The sequence below is a fragment of the Ranitomeya variabilis genome, chromosome 3 (genome assembly GCF_051348905.1).
Source record: "Ranitomeya variabilis isolate aRanVar5 chromosome 3, aRanVar5.hap1, whole genome shotgun sequence".
Lineage (NCBI taxonomy): Eukaryota > Metazoa > Chordata > Amphibia > Anura > Dendrobatidae > Ranitomeya > Ranitomeya variabilis.
Window position 1 is genome coordinate 107,858,697 of NC_135234.1, and position 17,047 is coordinate 107,875,743.

Consider the following 17,047-nt stretch of genomic DNA (forward strand, 5'->3'; position numbering starts at 1 on the left):
TCCTGCATGGAGGTGGCTTGCAAGCGCCTGATCTGACACAGTGCTTTGCAAAGTGTCAGATCAGCGATCTGACACTATATAGTCATGTCCCCCCCCGGGACAAAGTAAAAAAGTTAAAAAATATATATTTACATGTGTAAAAAAAACCATTCCTAAATAAAGAAAAAAATATATATATTGTTCCAATAAATACATTTCTTTATCTAAATAAGCAAAACAATAAAAGTACACATATTTAGTATTGCCGCGTCCATAACGACCCGAACTATAAAACTGTTCCACTAGTTAACCCCTTCAGTGAACACCGTAGAAAAAAGGAAAGCGAGGCGAAAAAGAACGCTTTATTATAATACCGCCGAACAAAAAGTGGAATAACACGTGATCAAAAAGACGGATATAAATAAACATGGTACCCCTGAAAACGTTATCTTGTCCAGCAAAAAACGAGCTGCCACACAGCGTCATCAGTGAAAAAATAAAAAAGTTATAGTCCTCAGAATAAAGCGATGCAAAAATAATTATTTTTTATATAAAATAGTTTTTATTGTATAAAAGCGCCAAAACATAAAAAAATTATATAAATGAGGTATCGCTGTAATTGTACTGACCTGAAGAGTAAAACTGCTTTATCAATTTTACCAAACATGGAACGGTATAAATGCCCCCCTAAAAGAAACACACACACCTAACCCTAATCCAAACCCTAACCAGAACACTAACCCTAATCCCAACCCTCACCATAATCTCAACCATAACCACAACCATAACCCTAACCACAACCATAACCCTACCCCAACCATAACCCTACCCCAACCCTAACTTTAGATCAATCCCAATTTTAGCCCAACCCTAGCTTTAGCCGAACCCTAACTTTATCCCATCCCTAACCCCAACCCTAACCATAGCCCAACCATAGCTTTAGCCCATCCCTAACCCTAGCCCCAACCCTATCCCTAGCCCAACCCTAACCCTAATGGAAAAATGGAAATAAATACTTCTCTTTATTTTATTATTTTTACCTAACTAAGGGGGTGATAAAGGGGGGTTTGATTTACTATTTTTTTTATTTTGATCACTGTGATAGGGTGTGCAGGGACACGGGAGGTATCAGGGGGGGATTGGGGAACCCCATTTCTCTCTCCTCTGATGTGCGATCATGTCAGAGGAGAGAGAAATTAACTGGAAAATTTGACTTTTTTTAGCAGTCGCCGTTATTCCGTTCGCAACACTTGGGTTGGTAAAAACTGACCCGAATCATGTTCTCTGGTAGCCAAGTAGGAGGTAGCCGAGACCCTGGAGAAATTCTGACGGGGGCGCAATCCACTTATTTCTCAGCGCCATTAAAAAGCAGCGCTGAGGCATAAGTACCTTTAACTGCGGCCGTTAAAAGTCGTATCGGCGGTCGATAAGCAGTTAAGACATCTATATGGGCACACAGGTCATAGAAAGTTGAATGAAATGATACCTTGATATGTGAAATACAATGTCTTTTCAAGAGAAATCCATGTTTTTCTTATATGTAAATGAGCTGTTCAGGGCTATGGGCTGGATCCTGGTCTGCATGAGAATCTGCCCCCAAGAGATTAATTTAGATAAAAAGAGGAATTATCAGTGTGATGTGTGATGGCTGATCTCTGCTTTCCTGATTTCACTGCAGAACTGTGTGTGATTATAACTGACATATCTACAGGTTCCTTTCATTACTTCAGCTTCCAGCTTACAGGAAGACAGTGCTGCAGTATTTTTGCTATACTGCAGAGCTGTGAGAGCTGCAGCAAATGTTCTTGTGAGGGGACAAAGTTCAGTTCTGTTCTGTGTTAGTTACTTGTGTCACATTGATAACTCACTCTTTTATTAAAACTAAGCTCCGCAGATTCTGATGCAGATCATGTACAGCCGATAGATCATAACAGCCCATTTACATGAAAGAAAAACATGAATTTCTCTAGAATAAAACATCCTGTCACAGATATCTAGATATCTGTCATGAATCCCAATGGCTAGGGATAGCACAGGACAAGCAAAGTACAAATATATTACGGACGAGCTCTAGGGTGATGGAACCTGGGCTGACCGCTGCCCTACGCCTGACAAACGCAACTAGAGATAGCCAGGGAGCGTGCCTACGTTGGTTCTAGACGCCACGCACCAGCCTAAGAGCTAACTAGCACTGCAGAGAAAATAAAGACCTCACTTGCCTCCAGAGGAATGAACCCCAAAAGATATAGTTGCCCCCCACATGTATTGACGGTGAAATGAGAGGAAGGCACACACATAGAGATGATATATATAGGTTTAGCAAATTGAGGCCCGCTGTAAACTAGAAAGCAGAACGATACAAAAGGGGTCTGAGCGGTCAGCAAAAAACCCTAATCAAAAACCATCCTGAGATTACAAGAACCCATGTGCCAACTCATGGCACATGGGGAGAACCTCAGTCCACTAGAGCTACCAGCTAGCATAGAGACATAATAAGCAAGCTGGACAAAAAACCAAACAACTGAAAATCAGCACTTAGCTTATCCTGAAAGATCTGGGAGCAGGTAGGCAGGAACCAAACAGAGCACATCTGAATACATTGATAGCCGGCAAGGGAAATGACAGAAAGGCCAGGTAAAATAGGAAACACCCAGCCACTGATGGACAGGTGGAAACCAAAGGCCGCAACCCACCAAAGTCACCCAGTACCAGCAGTAACCACCAGAGGGAGCCCACAAACAGAATCCACAACAGATATCACTATATTCAGCTTCCTTATTACCTACATGCATGCCCATTTAAACTGAGTAGGAGGGTGGATCCTGCTGACAGATTCCCTTTAATGTAATCCCCTGTGTGGTCAGTTAACTTCATGTATAATGCATACTATCATTTAAAGGCACACGTGTTAAATGTTGTGGCTTAAAATTATTGTTCTTGCAGTCACACCTCGAAACGTGTGTACTCTTTTTCTCATTCTATGCAGAAGATAGCATTCACTTTAGATTTGTAGTCTTTCCTCAATTTAGTTGCAGTGGATTATCTGTGGATGCACCAATGGGTAGTTTCTCCTCCTTTATAGTTATAAGGTTCCACTTTCCGGAAAGGTTTTCTACAAAATTTTGGAGTATGTAGAAATTTTTCTCCATTCACCCAGAAGAGCATTTGTATTAGTTAATTAAGTCAGAAACTGATGTTGGACAAAGGTGTTTGGCTTTCAGTCTCTGTTCTAGTTGATCCTAAAGGTGTTTGATTGGGTTGAGGTCATGACTCTATGCTGGCTATTCAAATGTTTCCACACCAACTTCACCAAACCATGCCTTTATGGATCATATTTTGTGCACTGGGGCAAAGTCACGATGGAACTGAAAAGGACCTTCCATAAACTGCTCCAACAAAGTTGGAAGCATACAATTGTCCAAAATGTCTTGATGTGTTGAAGCATTTGATTTCTCTTCACTGAAACTAAGCGACCTAAGCCAAACCCTGAAAAATAAACACCTTGCAATGTCCCTACTACAACAAATTTTACTGGTGGCATAATGCAGCCAGGCAGGTAACTTTTTATTGGCATTTGCCAAGCTCAGACTCTGCAGAACATGTTTCCATTACTGCATAGTAGAGTAGTGGTGTGATTTAAACTGCACAATCCAACAACTGATGTTGTGCTTGGTATTTTAAGGCTTGTATGCAACTATTAAGCCATGGAAACCATGCCATGAAGCTCCCACCTAGTGCTGATGTTAATGCCAGAGTAGGGTTTGTAATTCTGAAGCTATTGAGTCAGCTGACTCCAGGAGTCTGACTACTGTACATTATGCCACCATACGCTATAATCCCAAGAGTACGACTGACGAAAGGTCTCGTCATGGCTTTACCCACGTGGTCCACAGATCAATATCTAGCTATCATTGTGTCCAAGACAAAAACGTAACTAATTGCTGAAGAAGATAGACTTCTATAACAGCCTCCAATGCTCCATTCCAACCTCCTGTCTCCATTTAATAAGATGATATGAGCAATGCCATGAAGAGGCCTTCACAAGGGAATGTTACAATGGCACAACTTCTGTGAACATGGTGTTGAGTGCCATAATGTATGGGAGCTGGACCTCTCTAAACTTTATTCCTGGTGCACTAACACTTAGGTGTCACATTGATTTGGTCATGAAACCAGTAGTTTGACCATTTCTCCAAAATGTGTGAAGAGACATTTTTTAAAAAGACAATGCCAAGTCACAATTTGCTAATGCTACTATGAGCAGCCTGTGCGCCCCCAACGTGCTACCATCACCAGCAGAATCTCCAGACTTTTCTCCCATCACATACATCTGGGACATCCTTGATCTGTAATTGCAAAAGGAGCTGCCAGCAGTGGATCTTGATGATTTATGTGCCCAAGTAAATTCAGCATGGCAGCACATTAATCAGACAACCATTAATAACCTCAATAATAGCAGCCAAGGAGTGTAAGTGCGTGCATTTCAACTTGTGGTGCTCATACTCGTTACTGAGTAAATCTAGATGATTTGAAAATGTCTCCAAATTTTTATTTGCATATCAATAGCATGACCATCAATCCTGTGATGCATGATTCCGCAAATTTTCCTTATTGGTAGTGAGAAGTGTATAGCTTATTACCGTAACCTCTTCTGAAAGATACATTTTTTACTTGGAATGCTGTGTTTTTTTGCCGCCATGCATAACGCCTTTATGTATGACCAAACAATTCAATCTTGGTTTCATCAGTCCACAGGACCTTCTTCCAAAAAGAAATTGGCTTCTCCAAATATGCTTTTGCATACCTCAGCCGACTCTGTTTGTGGCGTGCTTGCAGAAACGGCTTCTTTCGCATCACTCTCCCATACAGCTTCTCCTTGTGCAAAGTGCGTTGTATAGTTGACCGATGCACAGTGACACCATCTGCAGCAAGTTGATGCTGCAGCTCTGTGGAGGTGGTCTGAGGATTGTCCTTGACTGATCTCACCATTCTTCTTCTCTGCCTTTCTGATGTTTTTCTTGGCCTGCCACTTCTGGCCTTAACAAGAACTGTACCTGTGTTCTTTCATTTCGTTACTATGCAATCATGAGAAAAAATATTGATATACTCACCCCTCAGACGGCCCCTGGCTCTCACCGGTCCAAGCGTCTGCTTCCCTTCCTAAGAATGCAGAGTGAAGGACCTTCGATGACGTCGCGGCTTGTGATTGGTCGCGTGACCGCTCATGTGACCGCTCACGCGACCAATCACAAGCCGCGACGTCATCGCAGGTCCTACACTCACTGCATTCTTAGGAACGGAGGCTGCCGGTTACATCGCTAAGGTCCAGGGTCCACCGGAGGGGTGAGTATATCCATATTTTTTATTTTTATTCTTTATTTTTTACATGAATATGGATCCCAGGGCCTGAAGGAGAGTGTCCTCTCCTCCAGACCCTGGGAACCATACACTGGGAACTTCCGATTCCAATTTCCGATATCACAAAAATATCGGAACTCGGTATCGGAATTCCGATAAAGCAAATATCGTCCGATACCCGATACTTGCGGTATCGGAATGCTCAACACTATATATAATATGTCACAGGCCCCAAATGAGTAAACGGACTTGGCTACATACAACCCCCAATTCCCTAAAGGCTAGCAATATGTAAGCTCAGCCAATGCAAATGGCTTATTGTTGCTGAGTTTTGCAAAAACAATATAAAATACAGCCTAATAAAAAAGGGGAAGGTAGAGACAAAGTCCTAGAAGGTGGAAGTGAAAGAAAAAAGGGGTGCTAGTAATAAATGTGTTATTCCTATACCATCAGTTAGAGTGGTAAACTTAAACAGTAACAGGTCATAACAATTCAAATTCCCATAAGGGTTAATTACCTGTTGTGAAACTGATGTTTGGGACAAGTGCTTGGGAGCTTGAAAATGGCGCACACCAATAGCTGCTTGTCACGATCCAGACCAGGTTTTGAGTCCTGTTTGCCCTATTTTCCAGTCTGGTTATGTCAAGAGTTAACCTTTCTCAGCCTATGTTTGGGTTCAGGTTGGCTATTTATCATCGCTGCTTCCTGCAGGCGATGTCAGTTATAGTTTCTGCCTAGTGCTGCTGTAGCTGGCTCTGATTGCTCTGATTTGTCCTGCTGCATTGCTGTCTGAACCCGTGTCTCTGTTTTCCCCTATGCCAGTCTTGACTCCGTGTTTCCCATCAGTGTGTTGACTTCCTGGTTTTGACTTGGCTTGTATCCTGATCTGATTCTGTCATTTGTCTTTTGGCTTATCCGCTCCTGACCCTTACTGACTTCCTGGCTTGTCTCTGATAGTGAGTTTGCTTATTCCTTTGGTACTGCGCTACAGTCTAGGATTTGACTGGGCTAGTTTGACTATTCTGCTGCCACCTGTGGTAGCCTTACTGCTGCTCTGCAGGCCAGCTCTGTTTAGATACAGTCTTGCTTCCACTCTACTGCCATCTAGTGGAGCCTGCACCTACCTGCATTGCATCACCTGTGCAGGTGTGGTGGGCGCCATTTGTAAAAAAATTTTTGGACTTGCTCAGTAACATCAAGAACAGTTATTACTATGACACTAAACATGCGATTATGCTGCAGTGCAGGTGCCACAGCTGAGGGATCAGTGACCTGTCAGCAGTCTGCATTATGAATATCTAATCAGCGCACCACATGAAGACCCCTCCCCCCCACAGGCCACCCCGAAGCACGAGCATATCATTAACTAAAATCTGAAATTAAAGATTACACAGCAACCACAAGATGGATTTCATCAACGCTGGTGTCATTGTAATCAGTATAACAGCGCCGATCTGGCTCCTCTATTTAAAATCTCAGTATTAACCTGTCGTTCACAGACTGGAGGCAGGCGGAGGTGCCAGGAAGCACAGATAGGGAATTGAAGACCCAGCGTACAGTCCGACTCCTGTGCACCGAAATCTAATTAGCAGAAAACTACAATTGGTGGATTTCTTCACCAAAGATATCAACATAATCAGCATTACAGCGTAATTACAGATATGTCTTTACATTACAAAATCCTGCTGACAGATTCTGTTTAAAGGATGTCTGAATTATAAGAAAATTATAAGAAATAAATTTATTCGAAAAAAAAATTCTGTCACTCTCATCTATAAGGCTGTGGAAGACCAAAAATAGCCCATGTGGCAAAGAAACACTTTTTCTGGGAAAAACAAAAACATTTTTAATCATTGACAAGCCCTTTAACATTTTAACTGTATTGAGGAAAGAGGATTATCTTCTCACACACAGCCCCTTTTAATAATAAAATTGCAGGTATGGTTTTAGAAAGCCTCAGTTATCAGCTGGGGAAGTTGCAACCTTCTGTACATGTTCCATGAAGAGAAATCCACAGGAGAAATTTCAGTTCACGCGAGGTCATTCAATTTTAGAGTCACAGATTGTTAACTGTAATCTACTTTTTTACAGACAGTGGTAGAAAATGGACAACCCTCTTCTGTAATGTCCAAATAGTCAAATAAGAAATATGTAAATAGGTTGTCAACGTGGACAGGTCCATTAAATAAAATCCTTCGTCATCCTGGTCTACTTGACCTATCTAAAATAGCCTCATGCTTCTTATGTATTTTGTCTATATATTGCTGGTTGATTCTGGCAAAAGTTTTTTAAGGGTATGTGGATACCTAGATTAGCATGGAAAAAAAATGGCAGTCACTGCTTCATTCTACAAATGGGTATTCTAGATACTAGAAGGAGTATTTCTTCATGTTCTATCTCACATGGCTTGGTTTTTGTAACTTTTCTTCCTTTCTCTCTTTTTTATAAGATATCTTCCGAATTTAATTGCATGTTGGGACTCTTGTCCTTTTGTTAAAATTTGAAAATTACCCAAGGATTAAACTTCTCGTAGTAAACCTGGAATCGAATGGGGCATTTGTGCCACAGTGACTTACTATATAGTTCCTCTACTCTTGATTGAGGTTATCTTCGCCTCTTTTTTCATGCTCTCATAAAGTATCTCATCATGACCTGAGGTTTTTTTCACTAATAATCTTGTTTTAGAAGTATTTTAGAACTCACTACCATTGGATATGCCTCTTCTATATTCTTCTGAATAGTGTGGATTCTACATTACTATTAGGAAGCAGCTGGACCAGGTAAAAATAAATGAAGATGTCCAGTCATTTTTCTCATGTAATGAATCTTCTCCCCCATATTTAGCTCCACATAGTGTTCTCACATTGAGGCCACATAACTAATCTTTAAAACAATTCTCACCACACAGATCACATCCATTAGCTGTGATGCCTCAGTGTACTGTTTACTGCCTTTGCCATTGTTGCAAGGGCTAAGAGAGAAAGATGGAGTGTGTTAGAAAATGAGAGAGACACCGGTAAGAAAGGTGAATTAGTCAAGAACAGCGTGACCTTGGGGAAAACGACATTTTCTTACATGTTTATAGTGCATGCAATGTAGACCTTGCAAAAATAGAAAGGTCTTGCAGACTTTTTGCAACATCATACATTTAATCTACTTTAGACATTTTGTGCAATGAAGATTTCTTCCTTGGTGCATCCTGATCAATATTTGACTAAAACCAGTTTGGTTTCAGGTGGATTAATGATTAAAGATTTTTTAAAGGGAAGGGGGTCCATACATAGCTTTTTTTTAGAATAATGCTGTCATAAAACAGATAATCACACAAGAAAAAAATTGCCCACTTAGAAAACATGGCAAAAGTAAACAGGGTTATTCAAAAACCTGTAATGATGGGACAAAAAAAGACCACAAATGTAAAGGTGAGGCCTCAATAAGATGTCTGTGTTTTTTCTTATACGTGAAAATAAATGGAGCTGTTTTTAATCAATATGCTGGATTTTCATCCATTTTTAGTCTGTGTGCCCAATGTTAGCATCAGTATTACATCTGGTCTCTTCCCAAGCTTCTCCTACTCTTTAAACTGTAAAAGATGGGCATCCATGTGCTGTCCATTTTTTTTACAAAACAATACATTGGAAGGGAAACCCTTGTTTGCTGCTGAAATACAAAAGCAAGATCAAACATAAGCTGCAAGTAATAACAGTTCTGCAAGAAACAAAAAAAGTACATCTTACAAATCACATTTTTCAATTTCTTGATCTTAAAAACATCAAAGCAGGGTTTACAATTCTGACAACAAAGTCACAGGTATCAGATATTTCTGATCTCATCAAAAAATCATCTGCCAAAGTTGAAAGTATTAGGCTGGGTTCACATTCCTACATGAAGTGACCCCTTAAAAAAATATGAAACAAAAAAACAATTATTTATTATACTTTGCTTATATAGCGCTATGATATTCCACAGCGCTTTAACGCCAACGCTGCAAAGCAACAGTGCTAACCAATGAGCCACCATGTTTCCAAGGGAACTTAACAACAAAAAATCATGCATCCACTAATGATAAACTGAAAAGAAATAAATTAAAATGAAAAATTGTACATAAAAACCCATCCTTATGCTACATTCACGCTTCTGCTTCTGCTTTTACATCCCTGTAAAAAAGACCATCTTTCTCTCATTTGGCATCTGTTTTTTTCTCATCCGTTTAGAAGCAGGTTAACTGCTAAACTCTTTTTACCTTTGTCTCTTAGCAAATGGATGAAACATAGTTAACTAAAATTCTTCCAGTCTTCCATTTTTCATCTGATTTTAATGGCTTATCATAGTCTTTAATAACCAAGAATGATTCTCAAAACTGATAAGAATAGTACATGCGTGAAATTCTATGAGTCGATGTGCTAGCCATTTAAAAAAAAGACTGACCGTCACTATTTTTCTGTTTGGAAGTGAAGGTCAATCTTAGATACAGTATTTGTATACACAGGCCTTCTGACTGAGCAATTCACCCATCAGCATATGGCAGTTTTAATCACAGCTTGATTCTACCAACCCATATAATTTGTAGGCTATCAGCGCACCAAAGGTATCATATTAGGTTAGGTTCCCAGCAAAGAAGGTTGCCTTGTTGATGGCTGTTGGGCTCACATAAATTGGCCAATTTTTGCGCTAAGTATCCTCATTTTACATTCTTCTAGAGCAGCAATGCAGTTCCAATTTCATATACTCCATGTTTGCATACTATAGCATTACAGAGTGCAACTTTAAATAGTAATTAAAGAAAGGAAAGCACATGGACATGTAAAACACATGTATGAATGCAGCCTTAGACTACAATATATTTTTAGTAATGAATTGTATAGAGTAGACTGCACCATTTATTCAACCTCATTCCATTCCTGTTTAATTTCCGTGCTCAAATACAATTCTGAAAATCCTCTTGCGAGATTGGTCTTTTTTATATTAATTTCAAATATTTTTCTAGATTTTATCAGCAGTTCACGTTATTTCAGCAAAGATTACTTTTTGTTGGAATCGTTAGTAGATAATCCTCTACAATTCATTAAAAAAATAAATCAGTTAAAGCAATTTCTGAAACTGGAAGTCATCTTTGAAAGAGCTGTTGGAATATGATAAAAGCAATATTTTGGGTTATATCAAAAAAGTAGTTAGCACTGTATCTGTATGAACATCTAGAATGGGTCTACATTCCCTGTTGCTGTGACAATCTAATTGTGCAAATATATGCCTCAGAAGTTAGAGCTTACGGGAAGATTACAGATTCAAGTAATACATCAAGATAGGAAAAAATATTTTCTACCTTGATAGTCATCCAGGCAAAAAAGACCTTGAAAGAGTTTATTAATGTAAATTAATTATGGACATGGTAAATTATATCAAACTGTTCATATATACGTGTGTCTTAGAACTGTGGCATACTGTGGTGCATTTTCAAAGATTCGATTTAGCAATGTCCTCCTGCAAACTCTTATTGGATAGGTATAATGCTGAGCAGGGCCGAACTGGCCATCAGGCAGTTCTGGCAAATGCCAGAAAGGCTGGTGCCAGTATTGGGCTGCTGCACGCCGACTCACCCCCCCACCAGCGCCCCACCACCGCATTCAACTATAGCGGCGTCTATGACTCCGGTACAGTTGAATGTAATGATGGAGGAGAGAGCGGTCTGCTGATGCTCCCTCTCCCATCTTTCCTTGCTCTGCCTCTGACACTGCGGGTGCATGCGCACTCACTGTGTCCCAGGCAGTGCAGCAGCAGCCTCCGAGACAGGAGCAGGGAGCAAAGCGGGCATGAGGAGAGGTGAGGAGTGTGTTTTTGTTTTTTACTGGACTGTGGGGCAATTCTCGGGGGGAGGAGATACTACTGTGTGGGCAGTGCTGTATACTACTGTGTGGGCAGTGCTGTATTCTACTGTGTGGGTTGTGCAATATATTACTATGTGGGCTGTGTTATATACTACTATGTGGGCTGTGCTGTATACTACTATGTGGGCTGTGCAGTATACTACTATGTGGGCTGTGCTGTATACTACTGTGTGGACTGTTGTGAATTCTGCTCTTGGGCTCCCTCCGGTGGTTGTAAGTGGTAGCGCTGCTGTCTCTGAGTCGCAGCATTTGTCAGGTGTGTTCACTTTTTGCAAATCTGACTGGGCTATTTAGTCTTGCTTCACCCTTTAGTCAGTGCCAGTTGTCCATTGTTCCTGGAGGATTCACATCTCTGCCTGGTCTCTCCTGCTTTGCAGTTCTTTTCAACAAAGATAAGTTCTGGCCTTGATTTTTTGCTGTCCACATGCTGTGGCCTTATTGTTCAGTTCTTTTCCATGTTTTTTTGTCTTGTCCAGCTTGGTCTGTATAAGGATTTGTTTAGCCAAGCTGGTATCTCTGGAGATGCAGATATACCCTCCATATCTTTAGTTAGCTGTGGAGTTTTTGTATTTTCTGTGGTGGATTCTTTTTTCAGGTGCTTGGGTTATTGTATGACGAACCTAATTCAGTGGATCATGCTGAGAAGACCTTGTTGGCCCTGTCTCAGGGTCAAGAAGCGGCAGAATCATATTGCCAGAAGTTTAGAAAATGGTCTGTACTGACTAAATGGAATGAGGATGCCTTGGCGGCAATCTTCAGAAAGGGTCTTTCTGAATCCGTTAAAGATGTTATGGTGGGGTTCCCCACGCCTGCTGATCTGAGTGATTCTATGTCTCTGGCCATTCAGATTGATCGGCGCTTGCGCGAGCGCAGAGTTGTGCACACTATGGCATTGTCTTCCGAGCGGAGTCCTGAGCCTATGCAGTGTGATAGGATTGTGTCTAGAGCTGAACGACAAGGATTCAGACGTCAGAATAGGTTGTGTTTTTACTGCGGCGATTCTGCTCATGTTATTTCTGATTGCCCTAAGCGTACCAAGAGAATCGCTAGTTCTGTTACCATCAGTACTGTACAACCTAAATTTCTGTTATTTGTGACCCTGATCTGCTCATTATCGTCATTTTCTGTCATGGCATTTGTGGATTCAGGTGCCGCTCTAAACTTAATGGACTTAGAATTTGCCAGACATTGTGGTTTCCCCTTGCAGCCTTTGCAGAGTCCTATTCCTTTGAGGGGCATTGATGCTACACCGTTGGCTAAAAATAAACCTCAGTTTTGGACACAGCTGACCATGTGCATGGCGCCAGCCCATCAGGAAGATTGTCGTTTTCTGGTGTTGCATAATTTGCATGATCCTATTGTGCTGGGTTTCCCATGGTTACAGGTGCATAATCCGGTATTAGATTGGAAATCTATGTCTGTGACTAGTTGGGGTTGTCAGGGGGTTCATGGTGACGTTCCTTTGATGTCAATTGCCTCCTCCCCCTCTTCTGAAATTCCTGAGTTTTTGTCAGATTTCCAGGATGTATTCGATGAGCCCAAGTCCAGTTCCCTTCCACCGCATAGGGACTGTGATTGTGCTATTGACTTGATTCCAGGCTGTAAGTTCCCTAAGGGCCGACTTTTCAACCTGTCTGTGGCAGAACATACCGCCATGCGGAGCTATGTTAAGGAGTCCTTGGAGAAGGGGCATATTCGGCCATCTTCTTCACCATTGGGAGCAGGTTTTTTTTTTGTTGCCAAAAAAGATGGCTCCTTGAGACCCGTATTGATTATCGCCTCTTGAATAAGATCACAGTCAAATTCCAATACCCTTTGCCTTTGCTTTCTGATCTGTTTGCTAGGATTAAGGGGGCTAGTTGGTTTACTAAGATTGAACTTCGAGGGGCATATAATCTTGTTCGTATTAAGCAGGGTGACGAATGGAAAACTGCGTTTAATACGCCCGAAGGCCATTTTGAATACCTTGTGATGCCATTCGGACTCTCCAATGCTCCATCTGTGTTTCAGTCCTTCATGCATGATATATTTCGGAATTATCTTGATAAATTCATGATTGTATATTTGGATGATATTTAGATTTTTTTCAGATGATTGGGAATCTCATGTGAAACAAGTCAGGATGGTATTTCAGATCCTTCGTGATAATGCCTTGTTTGTGAAGGGGTCTAAGTGCCTCTTTGGAGTACAGAAGATTTCTTATTTGGGCTTCATTTTTTCTCCCTCATCTATAGAAATGGATCCGGTTAAGGTTCAGGCCATTCATGATTGGATCCAGCCCACATCCGTGAAGAGCCTTCAGAAATTTTTGGGCTTTGCTAATTTTTATCGCCGTTTCATTGCCAACTTCTCCAGTGTGGTTAAACCCCTGACCGATTTGACGAAGAAAGGCGCTGATGTGACGAATTGGTCCTCTGCGGCTGTTTCTGCCTTCCAGGAGCTTAAACACCGATTTACTTCTGCCCCTGTGTTGCGTCAGACGGATGTTTCTCTTCCTTTTCAGGTTGAGGTTGACGCTTCTGAGATTGGGGCAGGGGCCGTTTTGTCTCAGAGGAATTCTGATGGTTCCTTGATGAAACCGTGTGCCTTCTTTTCTCGAAAGTTTTTGCCTGCGGAACGCAATTATGATGTCGGCAATCGTGAGTTGTTGGCTATGAAGTGGGCATTTGAGGAGTGGTGACATTGGCTTGAGGGGGCCAAGCACCGTATTGTGGTCTTGACCGATCATAAGAATCTGATTTATCTCGAGTCTGCCAAACGGCTGAATCCTAGACAGGCCCGATGGTCCCTGTTTTTCTCCCGTTTTGATTTTGTGGTCTCGTATCTTCCGGGTTCTAAGAATGTTAAGGCTGATGCCCTCTCTAGGAGCTTTTTGCCTGATTCTCCTGGGGTCCTTGAGCCGGTCGGCATTCTGAAGGAAGGGGTGATTCTTTCTGCCATCTCCCCTGATTTACGGCGGGTTCTTCAGGAATTTCAGGCTGATAAACCTGACCGCTGTCCAGTGGGGAAATTGTTTGTTCCTGACAGATGGACTAGTAAAGTGATTTCGGAGGTTCATTGTTCTGTGTTAGCTGGTCATCCGGGGATTTTTGGTACCAGAGATTTGGTTGGTAGGTCCTTTTGGTGGCCTTCTTTGTCACGGGATGTGCGTTCTTTTGTGCAGTCCTGTGGGACTTGTGCGCGGGCCAAGCCTTGCTGTTCCTGCGCTAGTGGGTTGCTTTTGCCTTTGCCGGTCCCTGAGAGGCCTTGGACGCATATTTCTATGGATTTTATTTCGGATCTTCTGGTTTCCCAGAGGATGTCAGTTATCTGGGTGGTTTGTGACCGGTTTTCTAAGATGGTTCATTTGGTACCTTTGCCTAAGTTGCCTTCCTCTTCTGATTTGGTTCCGTTGTTTTTTCAGCATGTGGTTCGTTTGCATGGCATTCCGGAGAATATTGTGTCCGATAGAGGTTCCCAGTTTGTTTCTAGGTTTTGGCGGGCCTTTTGTGCTAGGCTGGGCATTGATTTGTCTTTTTCTTCCGCATTTCATCCTCAGACAAATGGCCAAACCGAGCGAACTAATCAGACTTTGGAAACTTATTTGAGATGTTTTGTGTCTGCTGATCAGGATGATTGGGTGGCTTTCTTGCCATTGGCCGAGTTTGCCCTTAATAATCGGGCTAGTTCTGCTACCTTGGTTTCACCCTCCTTTTGTAACTCTGGTTTTCATCCTCGTTTTTCTTCGGGGCAGGTTGAGCCTTCTGATTGTCCTGGGGTGGACTCTGTGGTTGACAGGTTGCAGCAAATTTGGGCTCATGTTGTTGACAATTTGGTGTTGTCTCAGGAGGGGGCTCAGCGTTTTGCTAACCGTCGTCGGTGTGTTGGTTCCCGGCTTCGGGTTGGGGATATGGTCTGGTTGTCTTCCCGTCATGTTCCTATGAAGGTTTCTTCCCCTAAGTTTAAGCCTCAGTTTATTGGCCCTTATAGGATTTCTGAGATTATCAATTCAGTGTCCTTTCGTTTGGCCCTTCCAGCCTCTTTTTCCATCCATAATGTTTTTCATAGATCTTTGTTGCGGAAATATGTGGTGCCCGTTGCTCCCTCTGTTGATCCTCCTGCCCCGGTGTTGATTGATGGGGAGTTGGAGTATGTGGTCGAGAAGATTTTGGATTCTCGTTTTTCAAGGCGGAAGCTTCAGTATCTTGTCAAATGGAAGGGTTATGGCCAGGAGGATAATTCTTGGGTTGTTGCCTCCAATGTTCATGCTGATGATTTGGTTCGTGCCTTTCATTTGGCTCATCCGGATCGGCCTGGGGGCTCTGGTGAGGGTTCGGTGACCCCTCCTCAAGGGGGAGGTACTGTTGTGAATTCTGCTCTTGGGCCCCCTCCGGTGGTTGTAAGTGGTAGCGCTGCTGTCTCTGAGTCGCAGCATTTTTCAGGTGTGTTCACTTTTTGCAAATCTGACTGGGCTATTTAGTCTTGCTTCACCCTTTAGTCAGTGCCAGTTGTCCATTGTTCCTGGAGGATTCACATCTCTGCCTGGTCTCTCCTGCTTTGCAGTTCTTTTCAACAAAGATAAGTTCTGGCCTTGATTTTTTGCTGTCCACATGCTGTGGCCTTATTGTTCAGTTCTTTTCCATGTTTTTTTGTCTTGTCCAGCTTGGTCTGTATAAGGATTTGTTTAGCCAAGCTGGTATCTCTGGAGATGCAGATATACCCTCCATATCTTTAGTTAGCTGTGGAGTTTTTGTATTTTCCGTGGTGGATATTTTCTAGTGTTTTAATACTGACCGCATAGTACTCTGTCCTATCCTTTCTATTTAGCTAAAAGTGGCCTCCTTTGCTAAATTCTGATTTCAGTCTGTGTATGTTTTTTCCCTCTCCTCTCACAGTTAATATTTGTGGGGGGCTGCCTATCCTTTGGGAATTTTCTCTGAGGCAAGATAGTTTTCCTTTTTCTATCTTTAGGGGTAATTAGTCCTCCGGCTGTGTCGAGATGTCCAGGGAGCGCTAGGTACATTCCACGGCTACTTCTAGTTGCGGTGTTAGGTTCAGAGTCTGCGGTCAGTAAAGGTACCACCTTCTCCAGAGTACGTCTCATGCTGCTCTTAGGCCACCAGATCATAACAGTGGACTGTGCTATATACTACTGTGTGGGCAGTGCTGTATACTACTGTGTGGGCTGTGCTATGTACTACTATGTGGGCTGTGCTATGGCTGTGCTATATACTACTATGTGGGCTGTGCTACATACTACTATGTGGGCTGTGCTATATACTACTATGTGCGCTGTGCTGTATACTATGTGGGCTGTGATGTATACTACTGTGTGGGCTGTGCTGTATACTACTACGTGGGCTGTGCTGTATACTGCTATGTGGGCTGTGCTGTATACTGCTATGTGGGCTGTGCTGTATTCTGCTACATGGGCTGTACTGTATACTGCTACGTGGGCTGTGCTGTATACTGCTACGTGGGCTGTGCTGTATACTACTGCATGGGCTGTGCTGTATACTGCTACATGGGCTGTGCCGTATACTACTGTGTGGGCTGTGCTGTGTACTACTGTGTGGGCTGTGCTGTATACTACTATGTGGGCTGTGTTATCTGCTATGTGGGTTGTGCTATATGCTATGCCGGTTGTGCTATATACTATGCGGGTTGTGCTATATACAATGCGGGTTGTGCTATATACTATGTGGTTTGTGCTATATACTATGCAGGCTTTGCTATATACTATGAGGGTTGTGCTATATACTATGCGGGCTTTGCTATTTACTATGGGGGTATATTATATTCTATGGGTGAGGCTGTGTTATATGCTATGGGGAGCTGCATTATAT